The following is a 13,858-nucleotide window of genomic DNA, read 5'->3' as shown; positions in this document are numbered from 1 at the left end:
TTCCCTGTGTCCATCAGGGCCGGACCCAGGGACCCAGTCACTCTGGTCGCTGCAGCTGTGGCATCTGGAGGAAGTCTGAGAATCAGTAAGGATTCTTATTGATTATAAGAACTGCCTTGGGGCAGCAGTTTTGTGACTCCCCCAACAACCTCACCTATTGTTTGGAAACTCTTCATATTCTGTTTTTTGTTTTTTTTTTTTTGGCTGCCCCAGGTGGGCAAGCAGGATCTTCGTTCCTCAACCAGAGATCGAACTCTTGCCTGCTGCTGTGGAAGCACAGAGTTCTAACGACTGGACAGCCAGGGAATTCCCAGTATTTTTTCTTTATTATTTATCTTTGCCCAGATTGTTTTCTTCTAGGACTTTGTTACTGGGGCTATGACTATCCTTCCTCCACCCCCACCCCACCCCACCCCCATCCCTTCTCCAACCCCTACCCCCGACCCTGCCATGTTTTATGGGATAAGTAACTGAAGGACATGGCTCTTCAGACAAGTCGCTTTGGGTGAGGTTGCTGTTGTGTATTGAGAGAAAGTCAAAGATGATACTGATGAGAAATTCATCAGCCTGGTGTTTACTTGATCTAACCTCCACCCCCACAGCTCCACCTCACCACTCTCAACAGACCAGACTCCACAGCTGCCCTGTTTACTTGTGAGTTTCCATCTCAGGCTCATGTCTGCCAGAAACAGCTCATGGAGTGGGTGGAGGGAGGTTCCAGAGAGGGGTGGGCAGGAACAAGGGTAAGTCAGGAGAAGAGAAACCCTGAGAAAGAGGGGGAGAGACACAGAGGGGCAGCAAAGAATCTCAAAGGGACAGAAGGACACACCTGTGCAGAGACCAAGATGGGGGAGATGAAGACCTGAGTGAGATGCCCAGAGACCAAGGAGGTCACGGCCATCGTCCTCATGGTCTCCACTTACTGGGTGATGGCCTGTGCAGTTCAGGAAACCCTCAACACAACCCTGTCAAGTGGTGTTGTAGTATTCCCATTTTACAGAGCAGGAAACTGAGGCCCAGGGAAGTGACATCTCTCATCAATGTTATCCAGTTAGCCTGGACTTGAATCCAGGTGTGCAGAAAAAGGCACATATTCACCCTCACAGGGATTGAGAGGGACAGAGGTTCCAGGAGAGAGAGATGGAAATAAGAGGCAGGAAAGGAAAATAAAGTGGTTGGGTGTGTGGCCCCTGTGGCTAGAGGGCTTGAGTTAAATCTTGGCATGGCTGCTTCCAGATGTGTGGCTTTTAGCAAGTGATGTCACCCCTCTGGATTTCCGTTTCCTGCATTTCACAAAAAGGAAGAGCATTGAAGACCCCCTACTCTGAGGCTGTTTTGTGGAGGATGGCCGACAACACAGGTGAAGTTATTAGAACAGGTACACAGTTTTAGCCATCATTTCAAATTTTATTCCCTTGCTAAAGATTTGTAGAAGAGTTCTGGGCAGAGCAGAAGAGATTGTGCAGGCACTGAGAGATGGAGGAATATTTGCTCATTCATTCAATGAATATTTACTCACTACCTAACTCATGTCTGGCCCTGTTCCAGGTGCCAAAGATAAAGCAACAAACAAGAAATACAAAAATCGTTGCCTTTAGGGAGCTGGAATGTTCTAGAGAAAATGAATAAGATAGACAAGTGAAATATATCTCAGGTAAGGCTGTGTGCTATAGAAAAAAAAAAAAATAGAGGGGTAGGGACACAGAGAGTGGTCAATGGGGACTTCCCCGGTGGTCCAGTGGTTAAGACTGCACACTTCCACTGCTGGGGGTGTGGGTTCCACCCTTGGTCAGGGAACTAAGACCTCGAATGCCACATTGTGCAGCCAAAAATGAAATAAATAAGTAATAAAAATTACGTTTAAAAGTATACATGTTTAAAATGTCCTAATCATCCCAACTTTCCAATAATGTCTTATAGCAATGTTTGATTTTTTCCTTTATATCCAGGATCCAATTTAGAATTCATTTAGTTGTATCTCTTCAGTCTCTTTTAATTGACAACAATTCCCCTTTTTTTCTTTCATGATTTTTTTTTTTAAGACAGCTAAGTAGTTGGTAGAATGTCGTTTAATTTGGGTTTGTCTGATAACTTCCTCATAATTATATATAGGCATTTGGAGCAATCATAGTACATAGTGCTAGCCTGTCCTTCTGTGCTAGGAGGGCTGTCACATGGGGGGGGGGGGACACAGGACATCAGGGTGTCTGTCACTGGTGATGTCCTAGATCTCACCTCTGTGTACACTCCCTCTCCCCTTTGTCATTACCAAATATAATAATTGATGGGATAACCCTAGGAGGCTATGTGAAGATCCTGTTTAGGATACATTTTAACATTTTTTAAAAGTGCCTACCATCAGATGGGAGACAGAAATTCTCATTCTCACCAAGCAAACCTTTTAGCTGGGTGTGAAGTGGGAGGAGGAAGACAATAGACCAGCAAATAAGCGAATAGTTACGATGTCAAAGGTGACCCCTGGTGAAGGCAGGGCGTGTGTCTTGTTTACTGCTGAATCTGCGCCTAAAACAGCATCTGGCACATGCACTCAGTAAAGACATATTGAAATGAACGAACGAATGAATAGTATTAAGTGCTATGAAGCTTTGTAAAACAGACTGTTTGTTAAAGAGGGGTGGGGTGAGGCAGAGTTTGAGGTAGAATGTTAGGAGTGTCAACCTCCCTGTACTTTATAAATGTTATATATATATAGCCAGTGCTGGGTCTTCCTTGCTGTGAGCGGGCTTTCTCTAGTTGCTGCGAATGAGAGCTACTTTCTACTTGCGATCCGTGGGCTCAGTTGCGGCTCATGGGCTCCAGAGTGCAAGCTCAGTTGTGACACAGGGGCTTAGTTTCCCCATGGCATGTGGAATCTTCCTGGACCAGGGATCGAACTCATTTCCCCTGTATTGGCAGGCAGATTCTTAACCACTGGACCCCCAGGGAAGTCCCAACATCTCTGTGCTTTTGAGTAGGAAAGAAGGGGGAAAGCAAATATAAAAGGTTCTTGAGACTAGACAACATTTGATATATTTGATGAGCAGAGAGAGTGCTGGGGGAGGGAATGGGGGCTCAGGGGAGCAAGTGAGGCTGAGTCCAGGTCCCCTCTAGATCAGGCTGGTGGGCTGGTCTGTGTAGTGTGACTCTGCAGACCACGTGGCTAGTGAGGACTTGAAGTGCGAACCTCTGAGGTGGGGGTGGGAGTTGTAAGCAGAGAGTGATATCATCTGAGGTCCCTTTCACCCTTGCTTAGACAGGTCATGTCTTTGTCTTTACCTCTGTGCTTCTCTCACCATTGGGGAATCTTATAAAAACTGTATGGAAACATATGCAATTTTGTGTGTGATTTCAGGGGGTTCACATCTGAAATGCTCAGGTGCAGACTGGTTGGGTCTGTGCCGCGCCCCTCACACAGGTCACCGGAGGCACGGCTAGTTATACTAACTCACATCTACAGAGGATTTAGTGTGTGCCGTGCTTTGCTCTGTGTGCTTTAGGAGCACGAACTCGGTGTTCACAACAACCCAGGGAGGAACGTCTTGGGAAGGTGCTTGGTGATCCTCGTTCTCCAGACAGGAAAATGAGAACCAGAGAGGAAAACTGCCTTTCCCACCATCACGCAGGTAGTCAGAGACAAACCTGCAGTCTGTGGTTTTAGCCATTGAGCCAGGAATCCCTCCAAGTTAATCTCGGTGATCCAGGACTCCGCGGGAGTATTCGAGTCTTAGTAAATCAAAGCGTTGACTGGCTTCACCTCCAACCTCAAGTCTCACCAGCTGGGCGGCTTTGGGGAAGTTAACTTAGCCTCTCTGTGCCACCTTTTCTGTAAAATGGAGATAATCATAGTTTCTACTTCACAGGGCCTTGGAATTATTCAAGGAGATGGTGCTTGTCAGGTGTCAGGCATAGGGCTCAGCTTGTGGTGGGGGTTCCTCAATGTGGGCGGCCTATTCGATTCAGTGTGTCATTATGCAGTGTGTTCTGGGTGCTTCATCGTGTGCCAGTTGGATGTTATTATGTTCATCATCCTGTGCATTCCTGAGAGGTTGGAACCGCCACCTCGATACTTTCCGGATCTTCCACTCCCCGGACTAGTTACAAAGTGGGTTGCCATTGCCTTCTCCGAGTTACAAGATTAACCCTCTGCAACCTCTCTCCCATTCCAGCACGAGCCTGGCAAGGCCCGGAACCACGCCCCCTCCTCAACCCCCCAATCCCAGGGCTAAAGAAGTCAGCTACTTCCCCTGTCCTGAAGTCCTGCCCTCCTTAGTCACGCCCACAACCATTTGGTCACGCCCCTCATCGCTCCTCCAATCCCAGACATAAACTCGTTAAGTCACGCCTCCCTGTCAATTCCAGGTCTGGGTCCGCCCAAATCCGCCCAAGGAACGCCTAACCGGTACCTCTCCCAGTCTATCACCATCTCCTGTCCTCTTGCGTTCTACATCCCCACCGTCTCTCCAGGTCCCTCATTGCCCTAGACCTTGAGTAGTCACTATTTTGGATGGATGTGGGTCCTGGAGACTGTATTTGCCCTTGGAAAGGCGTTGCTGTGGGGGGTTGGCGAGGTACACCATTTCCTAGAGCCACATGAATCTCGGGGTCTTGGAGTGGTGTACGCAGAAGTAGTGAAGGTCACGCGCCCCCCAGACCTCTGTCCACCTCCACCCCCTTGTCCGTAAGTGACCTTTCAAAAATATCTCAGGAATCGACCTTCTGGTGGGCAGAGAAGAGCTACAGGCACGTGGGGATGTGGGGATAACCCTCACCAAAGGACAGGTGTCTGCTGTATTCATCCTCAGAGTTCTACCGTATCCCTGGGATCCATAGCAAGAGAGGAAAAGATTATGATTGTTTTGTTTTTAACGAGGTGTGGTCAGAATTGGGTAGGCTCCTTCCCATTGCCTCTAAGATATAGAACAAAAAAAAGGAAAAAACAAAAAAAGAAAATGACAATTCATCTATTAAACTCGACAAGTGAATTACATATAGACATTCCTCAGAACCACTCAGAGTGTGTGTGTGTGTGTGTGTAGGGTGGGGTGGGGGCAGTCAGACCTCAATAAAAAAAGAGGAAAAGTGAGGGCGAGGAAGGAGTTTCTGGGCTCCACCTCTAACCACTCCACCCTGGATTTCTCTGTTTTTGGTTTTTTCTCTCTGGGTCTCTATCCTCCACCTTTCTGGGTATCTGTGGGCTCCCCCATCTCCCTCTCCCTCTGACTCTCCATCCCCTCCCTCCATCTTTGTTCTCATCCCTCTCTGGATCTCAGTCTCCTCCTGTCTCTGATTCACTTCTCACCCCTACTCAGTCTCTGTCCCCTTCTCTCTAGGTCTCTGTCCACTCTCCTGGGGTCTCTATGCTTCCCTGTTAGTCTGTCTCTGTCCCATCCCTCTGTTTCCCCTTGTCTCGGTCCTCCCTGCATCTTTGTTCCCTTGTCTCTCTTAAGTCTCTATCCCTTAGTCTCTCTGAGTTCTCCCCCAATTCTCTCTGATTTCTGATCACTTCTGTCTGTATCTGGGTTTCTCTTTAACCCCAGTTCAGTCCTAATCTTAGCATAATCCTAGCCTTAACTGTGGTTTTCGCTATAACCAGGGTCTTACCCCTAACCCTCATCTTTACCCTTATTGTACACACTTAAATCCTAATCTTAACCATGATCATAACCCATACACCAGGGCTAGTTGTCGTCTTTACCTGAGTATTAACCCTGTTTTCAACCCCAACCAAACTCCACCAATATTGATTGCTGCTGCTGCTGCTAAGTCGCTTCAGTCGTGTGACCCCATAGACGGCAGCCCACCAGGCTCCCCTGTCTCTGTGATTCTCCAGGCAAGAACACTGGAGTGGGTTGCCATTTCCTTCTCCAATGCATGAAAGTGAAAAGTGAAAGTGAAGTCGCTCAGTCGTGTCCGACTCTTAGTGACCCCATGGACTGCAGCCCACGAGGCTCCTCCGTCTGTGGCATTTTCCAGGCAAGAGTACTGGAGTGGGGTGCCATTGCCTTCTCCGATATTGATTGCTACTGATCCTTAACCTTAGGCTTTAGCCTGACACTTATTATTATTCCTAACCCTAACTGGAACTCCAGTCCTAAGCACTTTATGTGACTTCGAGTCCTCCCTGACTTCTTTTTCTTTCACTTCCCAAATCCAGTCTACCAGTAAATGCTGTCAGTGCTACTTTCAAATTCTATCAATATCCAATTGGGCTTCCACGGTGGCTCAGTGATAAAGAATCCGCATGCAATAGAGGAGATGTGGATTCAATCCCTGCGTTGGGAAGATCCCCTGCAGTAGGAAATGGCAACCCACTCCAGTATTCTTGCCTGGAAAATTCCATGGACAGAGGAGCCTGGTGGGTTATAGTCCATCGTTTTGCAAAGTATTGGACATGACTGAGTGACTGAGCATGTATGAATGTGCTCTCCAACTATTCCTCTCCATCTCCAGAGCGGGCATTTGATCCAGCCACATGGACTATAGCAGTCACCTTCTCACTGGGCTTCTCCTGTTTATTTTACTCTCTTACTCCCCATTCCCTGCAGAATGTTTCCCACATGATGGTCTGAGTGATCCTGTTAAAACCTGAGTCAACTCACATCCCTCTGGTCAGAACCCTCCCATGGCTTCCTTCTCACTAGGAGTCAAAGTCTTGCATTGACCCACAAGACCCTAAATAACATGGCCCCCTTTGTCTCCTTTCTGACCCTATGTCCTTCCACCCTCCCCTTGCTCACTCTGTCCCAGCCACTCTTGCCTCCCTGCTATTCCACACCTTCTCTAAGCACATCCTACCCCAGGACCTTTGCATTTGCTGTTCCCGCTGCCTGGAATGCTCTTTTCCAGATAGCCACAGACCTGCTCCCACCTCTCCTTCAGGTCTTTGATCACATGTTGCATTTTCCATAAAGCCTTTCTATTCACCTTTTTGAAAATCACAGTGTCCCTCCCTTCCAGCACTTTCTATTTCCCTTCTCTGCCTCATTTTTCTTTATGACATGTGTTATCATCTCGTGTACTGTATAATTTGGTTATTTATCCTTCTTATTGTCAATTTCCCCCAGTAAAGTGTAAGATCCTCAGGATAGGGAAATTTGTTGTGTCTTCTATTGCCCAATGTCTGGCGCATAGTAGGTACTTATTAAATGTTTCTGGAATGACCGTGTGCCTCCTGAGAAGGATGTAGCTCCATTTCCCTGCAGTTCTAAGATCATTGGGTAAGGGAAGAAGAACAGTGAAAAGGTAGAAGGTGGAGGCCGCCACAGTTTCCAGGAAGCAGGTTGAGTTGTTAGTTACATCTGACCCACTGAAGACTGGGCTGTGTTCCATACCCCTGCAGCCAACCCAGCTGGGAATTGATCAGCTCAGGCTGGGAATTCACCAAACTCTTTCAGTTCACGTTGTCCACCTGTTGGGGCTGGATTTTCCCACCTGCAGGGAGAGCAGCTGAGAAATTCCATAACTCGGGCCCTCTTTCTAGCTTGTCTGTTGAACTGGGGAGGGAAGGGCACCCATATCTTCCCTCCCTATAGTTCTGAGCCTCCACTTCAACGTAAATGGGGTGTGGGTCAAGAAAGAAACTCCCTTAAACTGGAGCTGGAATGGGGGAAAGAGGTGAAGGGGAGGCGGGGAAACCAGCAATGAAGAAAGAGAACAGAGAACGGGCTGAAATAAAGTCAGACAGTGTAAAAGAAGCAACAAACACCCAAACACAAAAACCAGATAAGAGACAGAAAGACTGTTAGAAACACATGCACATAGGAACAGAGACAGTCAGAGAGAGTGGGTGCAACAATGGGGACTCGGTGGACCCCCTCAACATCTTTTCCACTTAGTTTTAGCTATTTCATTCTGCTGTAAATAATCTGCCTGCAATGTAGGAGACTTGGGTTCGATCCCGGTCTTGGGAAGTTCCCCTGGAGAAGGCAATGGCTACCCATACTAGTATTCTTCACTGCCCCCTCCCCCCCCCCCCCCCACTCACTTCAGTATTCTTGCCTCAAGAATTCCATGGACGTAGGAGCCTGGCGGGCCACAGTCCATGGGGTCGTAAAGAGTCGGACACAATTGAGCGACTAACATACATAACGTACATACCGCGCTTTCTCGGGATTGCAAAGACTGGCAAGCTAAAAACTACATTTCCCAGAATGCCATGTGGTTGGGCGTTCCGGACGGAGGTTTAGGTTTCACCAATCAGATGCCTTCGCGGGAAGCTTGAATTTCCAACCAAGGTAAGTGGGGTGAAAGGCAGCCACGAGGCCCAGGCCTTGCCAGTGTATGTCTGGGAGAGCTGGTGTGGTTGTGGGGCCAGTGGCCGGCTTCCTGATCGCGGAGAGGAGAGCAGTTCCTGCCTGGAAGCTGTTTCTTCTGCCAGGTCCTGCCTGGGTCCCTTGTGTGTGCTTAGTTGCTCGGTCGTGCCCGACTCTGCGACCCCACGGATTGTAGCCTGCCAGGCTCCTCTGTCCATGGGGGTTCTCCAGGCAAGAATATTGGAGTGGGTTACCATGCCCTCCTCCAGGGGATCTTTCCAACCCAGGGATCGAACACAGGTCTCCTGAATTGCAGGCGAATTCATCATCTGAGCCACCTAATAATCCTCTTTCTGCTTAATTTTTTGGCTGTCACTGAGCAATAGCAGGTACAGAGACAAGGTAGAAAGAGAGCCAGACACAGGCAGAAACAGGAAAAGTGATCAGAGAGGCACGCTGAGACCTCGTCTTCTAGCAGAGCCTAGGAGAGAGACAGACCTTTCAGGGATATGATGGGATGAAATGAAAAGGAAAAAAGAAAGAGCGATGGAAAGGAGGAAGATGTGCTGAGTGAGACAGACATCCAGAGAAATACTGAAGGTAAGCTGAGGCAGAGAGGAGCATAAGCAGAGACAAGGACAGGGGAGCAGAAAGTGACACAGAGACCTTCCCTGAATGCTGGAGTGGGAGTGTTGGTAGAGAGGACCCGTTAGCAACTAAACGCGGGAAGGCATGGCAGTTGGAGGCAGGAGGATGGAGAGGATGCTGGAGAGGGAGGTCTCTGACTTGTCGGAATCCCCAAGGCCCTTCCCACCTCCCAAGTTTCCCAGAAGAATGATGGAGCATTCTTTTTACAGAAGGTCTCTTTTCCCAAAGCCTAGACCCAGCAAACTTCAACAGCCCTGCCCGAGGAAGGAGTTGTGACCCTAGATGCAGTCCTCACGTCTGTCAGTTGTCCCTCTGGTCTTACCCTGAAAGACCAATCCCCTGCTGACTTGGGAAAGGGTGACAATGGCAACGTAACCACTTTTGATGTCTGAGGCAGATTCCTGAGGGTAGTGGAAAGCTGAAGAACTAAGAGGAGTGGAGGCATCAGAGGGAGGCTTGAAGAGAGGGAGGCTTTGGGAAAAAGAGGGGGCCTTAGATACAGAGAGTTAAGGATAGTGAGACACAGAGATGGAGACCCAGGGGCATAGAGAGGCAGCGAGCCAGGCATGCTGGATTTAGGATTCCAGACGGTGGACTTGGATGACCCAGCTCCTCTGACTACCTCTGCTTTTATTGTGGTTACTCAGATCTCTCTCTGTTCTCCTCCCTCTAGGGTTGCCAGATAAAAATACAGGATGCTCAGTGACACTTAATATATTTTAAAAACCCTTCTGATTTAATTAACTTGGCCACACTGCAATGTGGAATCTTCCCTGACCAAAGATCAAACCTATGCCTCCTGTAGTGGAAGTGCACAGGACCACCCTTGAACTAATATTTTAAGAACTAATATTTTAGTAGATGGATGGCCCCAATGTGGCATGGGATATACTTATACTTAAGAAACTTAAGTTTTTTTTTAATTTGAAGTTTAAATCTCACTGGACATACAAGATTTTTATTTGCTACATCTGGCAACTCTGTCTCCATCTCTGTTTCTGCCTTGTTTCCGCTTCCGGTTTGCGCTTGGTTTCCCTCTCTGCCCGTCCACCTCTGCCACTGTTCACTCTCAATGACCTTGTAATGGCCTCTCAGAGCCACCCGATACCTCTCCCCCACATCCCCACCCAGGCCCCCTCCTCCCTCCATCCTCCCACCCCAGCCCTGTCTCTAGGGCCATCTCTCTCCTCCAGGCAACTCCTCCATCTTCTTTCTTCGTCTCTCTTCTCATCGAGGTTCCTCCCCTCAATTCTACCCCTCCCCTACCAGAGGAGAAGATCTAGAACCTTTGGGGAAGTTAGGAATGCCCCCTTACTCACCTTCATCCTGATTTCATCTCCTTTCTTTTCCATCTCCTGGACCAGAGAGGCCATGAGAGTTTTTCCAAGTCACACAGCAGAACTGAGACCAAACTCCACCTCCCCAGCCCCCAAGCCCCTCAACCCTTCCAAGTTTCCAGGTTCCTGGTGGAAAATTCCTTTACTTTTCCTGAAAATGGGCCTGGCTTGGTGATATTTCTGAATATCAGATAATCCTGAAAGGTCAGAGGCCAGGACCAGAAGTGCCTGTGGCACAAGGGACCAGAGACTTTTGAGCATCTATACTATGTGCTAAGAGTTGGGGATATGATGCTCAGCCTGTACACACAAGAGCTGTGACTTATCACAGTCATTGCCATGTCCCCAGGACCGAGAACATAGTAGGTGCTCAATAAATGTCTGTTGAATGAATGAATGAGTGAATGAATGAAAAAACACACCCCCAAGCAGTTGAAGATGCCTCTCCATGTCTGCCTTGCTCCTCATCCCCATGGATATCTCTTACTTTGTCCTAGCCTCACTCTCCTTTTTCCTCCCATCCTGTCTCTTGGTTTCTGCCCTCCTCTAGAATCATTTTTATTGTTATTTTTCAGCTGGAAGGGATAATCCAGTGAATATGATGTGCTAAGTACCATGTATCAGGTACTATGAAGTGATTTGCTTTTGGAGTCTTTCTGGAATATTCCAGAAGGTAAGTACAGTTTGATTAGGTGTTTTCCAGATGTGGAGATGGAGACCCAGAGAGAGGAAGTGAGGTGCCCTGATTGATCACACCACAATTACAGCGTGTGTGTGCTCAGTCATGTCCAACTCTCTGCGGCCCCATGGACTGTAGCCCGCCAGGCTCCTCTGTCCATGGGATTCTTCATGCAAGAATACTGGAGTGGGTTGCCATTTACTACTCCAAGGGATCTTCCTGACTCAGGTGGAACCCAGGTCTCTAGCATCTTCTGCATTGGCAGGTGGACTCTTTATCACTGCGCCACCTGGGAAGCCCCTAAACCCATCTTTTTTGTCTCTCCGCCCCAAACTTCATCTTTCCTCTTGCCCAGCACATCATCACCTGCCAAGAGGCATCTCTGACACCTCCAAGGTGTAAGGATGTTAGCATTAAACATTTACAACACGGGTTGCAAACAAAAATGCATCCAGGGGCCAGGCGTGGGACACAAATGAGCAGTAAGGGGGCTGAGACTACCTGCCCCACATGTGCGGGTGACTGCCTCACCGCCCATCATGACCAGGTGACAATCAACACTCAGACCACATCTGATTTCTCAAGGGGGGCCCATCTGCAGGAGAAGTCTCCCAAGGTTTAAATGCTGGCACCAAATTCACAGGAAATCCTCTTCAGGCTGAATGAGGTGATGTGTGCACCAGACCTGCCTGCAGGCCGACGGTTTGCAACTCCTGAATTGTTCTCAGTCCCATGTGCCGGGCTCTGGGCTAAGGAAGAATTCCAGATCCCAGTAGGAAGTCTGCTCCAGGAAGGGAGAGCTATTTTAGAGTCTCTTCTGCTAATTGCTTTATCTTCAGCACCTAGAACAGTGCCTTTCTCACAGTAGATGCTCAGTAATTTTTTTTTAGTGAATTCTAGCATAAACTACTAGAAATAATATTTTTAAGAAATGTTAAACGGAGGTTCAGCACCTCAAAGTCCCAAGGTGACATAGCAGCACTGGGATCTAAACTCACCTGACTCCAAAACCTTAACCCTGGGCTCTCCTGACTCTACTTGGGGTTGTGCCTTTGCTATGCTGTGTGTGTGTGTGTGTGTGTGTGTGTGTGTGTGTGTGTGTATGTGTGTGTGTGTGTGTGTGTGTTGGTGGTGGTGGTGGTAGTGGTGGTGTTAATCCTGATTGGACACTGAGGTCCTGGGAGCTAAACCTGTATCACTGGCTCCCTTCAGACACACTTGCTCTAGGGGCTCACCCAGTCCAGAGAGAACAATCTGTCCCTCCCCTCCCCACTCTGGGGCCCATCCTCAGGGGTCCCCCCACCCGCCTCCCTTAGATGCCCAGAGCCCTGGGGGAAAGGGGGAAAGAATTCAGGATGAGGGTGGAGGTGGGGGGAGGAGGGAGAGGGAAGGGGATGGGTTAAGAAGGAGTGTGTGATGTCAAGCAAAAAAGACAACATTAGACACAGATGCTGAGATGGCGTTTATCGCGGCAAAAAAAGGTGAAGTCGCCGAGGGAGCAGGGGTGGGGGAAGGGGGTGTGGTGGGGGCCGGGGTGGGGCCATGGAAGCTAATACATGGTGCACTAGGTCACACGACGGACACTGGGGGGTGGGTGGGGAGGTGGGGGGTGGGCATGGCCCAGGCATGGCAATGGGGGGAGGAGAGAGGGAGGGCAGTGGGCTCCAGCCAGGAGCTTCTGAAGGTGGGTGGTGGGTGGTGGGGTGGGCGGCGTCTCTGGTCGCAGAGGATGGAAGGAATCAGTTAGAAGGGGTTGAATGGAGGCACTGGAGGCGTGGCCACATGGCAGATGGTCTGGGCCCAAGAAGCGGAATGTGGGAATTGGGCAGCAGGCAGGGGACCAACCCTGGGCTTCAGGCTTTGAATCTAAGGATTGGGGTTATCCCAGGAGCCTTAGAGGTCCTCCAATTCCCCCCACTTTCCAAGACAGGGAACAAGCCTGGGAGAAGCTAGCTTGAGGTCCTAACAAGGATTTAGCAATCAGCTCTCCAAAGATAGTCCTATCCCCATCCCCAGTCTTCTCCTCCCCTATCTGTCCCAGAGAAAGGGGAAAGAGATTCTAACTCCTCTGACTCCACCAGTATTTCATGCAGGCTCCTTACTGAACTTGGAGGATGAGCCCACTTCATAGATGGGGAAAACTGAGTCATCCTTTCCACACCTCTCCCACCTCCCTGCCAGGGGATCTGTGCACCCCATCCCTTTAGGAGTTAATACTGATATATTGAAATCCTCAGCACTGGGGGCAGGTGAGGGGACACATCTTGGGATTCTCCCAAATCAAACTGGGATGTGGGCCATGCCTCCAGTGGCCTGAGATGCCAACACAAAGGAAAAAAAAATGACTCCCCACGTCCCCTGGCTCAAACCAGTACAAAAGTGACTATTTACAATGAAGGGGTGGGGAGTGGAGGGGGCCACAGAAAGCGGTGGGGCCAGAGTAAGCTCTCCATTCGGAGGCAGCCGCGCCCCGACCCTGCCTTTGAAAGGGACGAAGCCAAACAGCATAGTATTTATAAAGGGTCTCTATCCCCAGGCTGGGGAGGACCCTAGGGGTGAGGGATGGGGGTGGGGCATGGGATGGGGTGCGGGTGGGGTGGCAAGGGCAGTGGGAGGAGATGGAGGAAAGGTAGCCATTGCCCCTCGCCTCCCCCCTATCCCCCCGCCGGACACACAGTTTTCCGTGGGATGAACACAGAAAGGGTTAATCAAAAAGAGTTCGATGAGCGAGTCTGACGGTCGAGTGGGGCGGGCTGGAGCAATGAAGCCGCAGGTCCCGGTGGCCGGTGGTGATGGAGTCACTTAGAAGATGAGAGGTTGGTGGTTTTGGGGGTGGGGGAGGGGAGGAGAAGGGGGAAGGGAGGGGGATAAGGAGGTTCCCCCCCGCAGTTATCTCTGGGAGAAAAGAGTGTCCTGGACTGGCTGAGAAGGGGTTAAAAACC

This window comes from Bos indicus x Bos taurus, chromosome 18 (genome assembly GCF_003369695.1).
Source record: "Bos indicus x Bos taurus breed Angus x Brahman F1 hybrid chromosome 18, Bos_hybrid_MaternalHap_v2.0, whole genome shotgun sequence".
Lineage (NCBI taxonomy): Eukaryota > Metazoa > Chordata > Mammalia > Artiodactyla > Bovidae > Bos > Bos indicus x Bos taurus.
The sequence above is the reverse complement of the archived record's forward strand: the minus strand, read 5'-3'. Positions refer to the sequence as shown.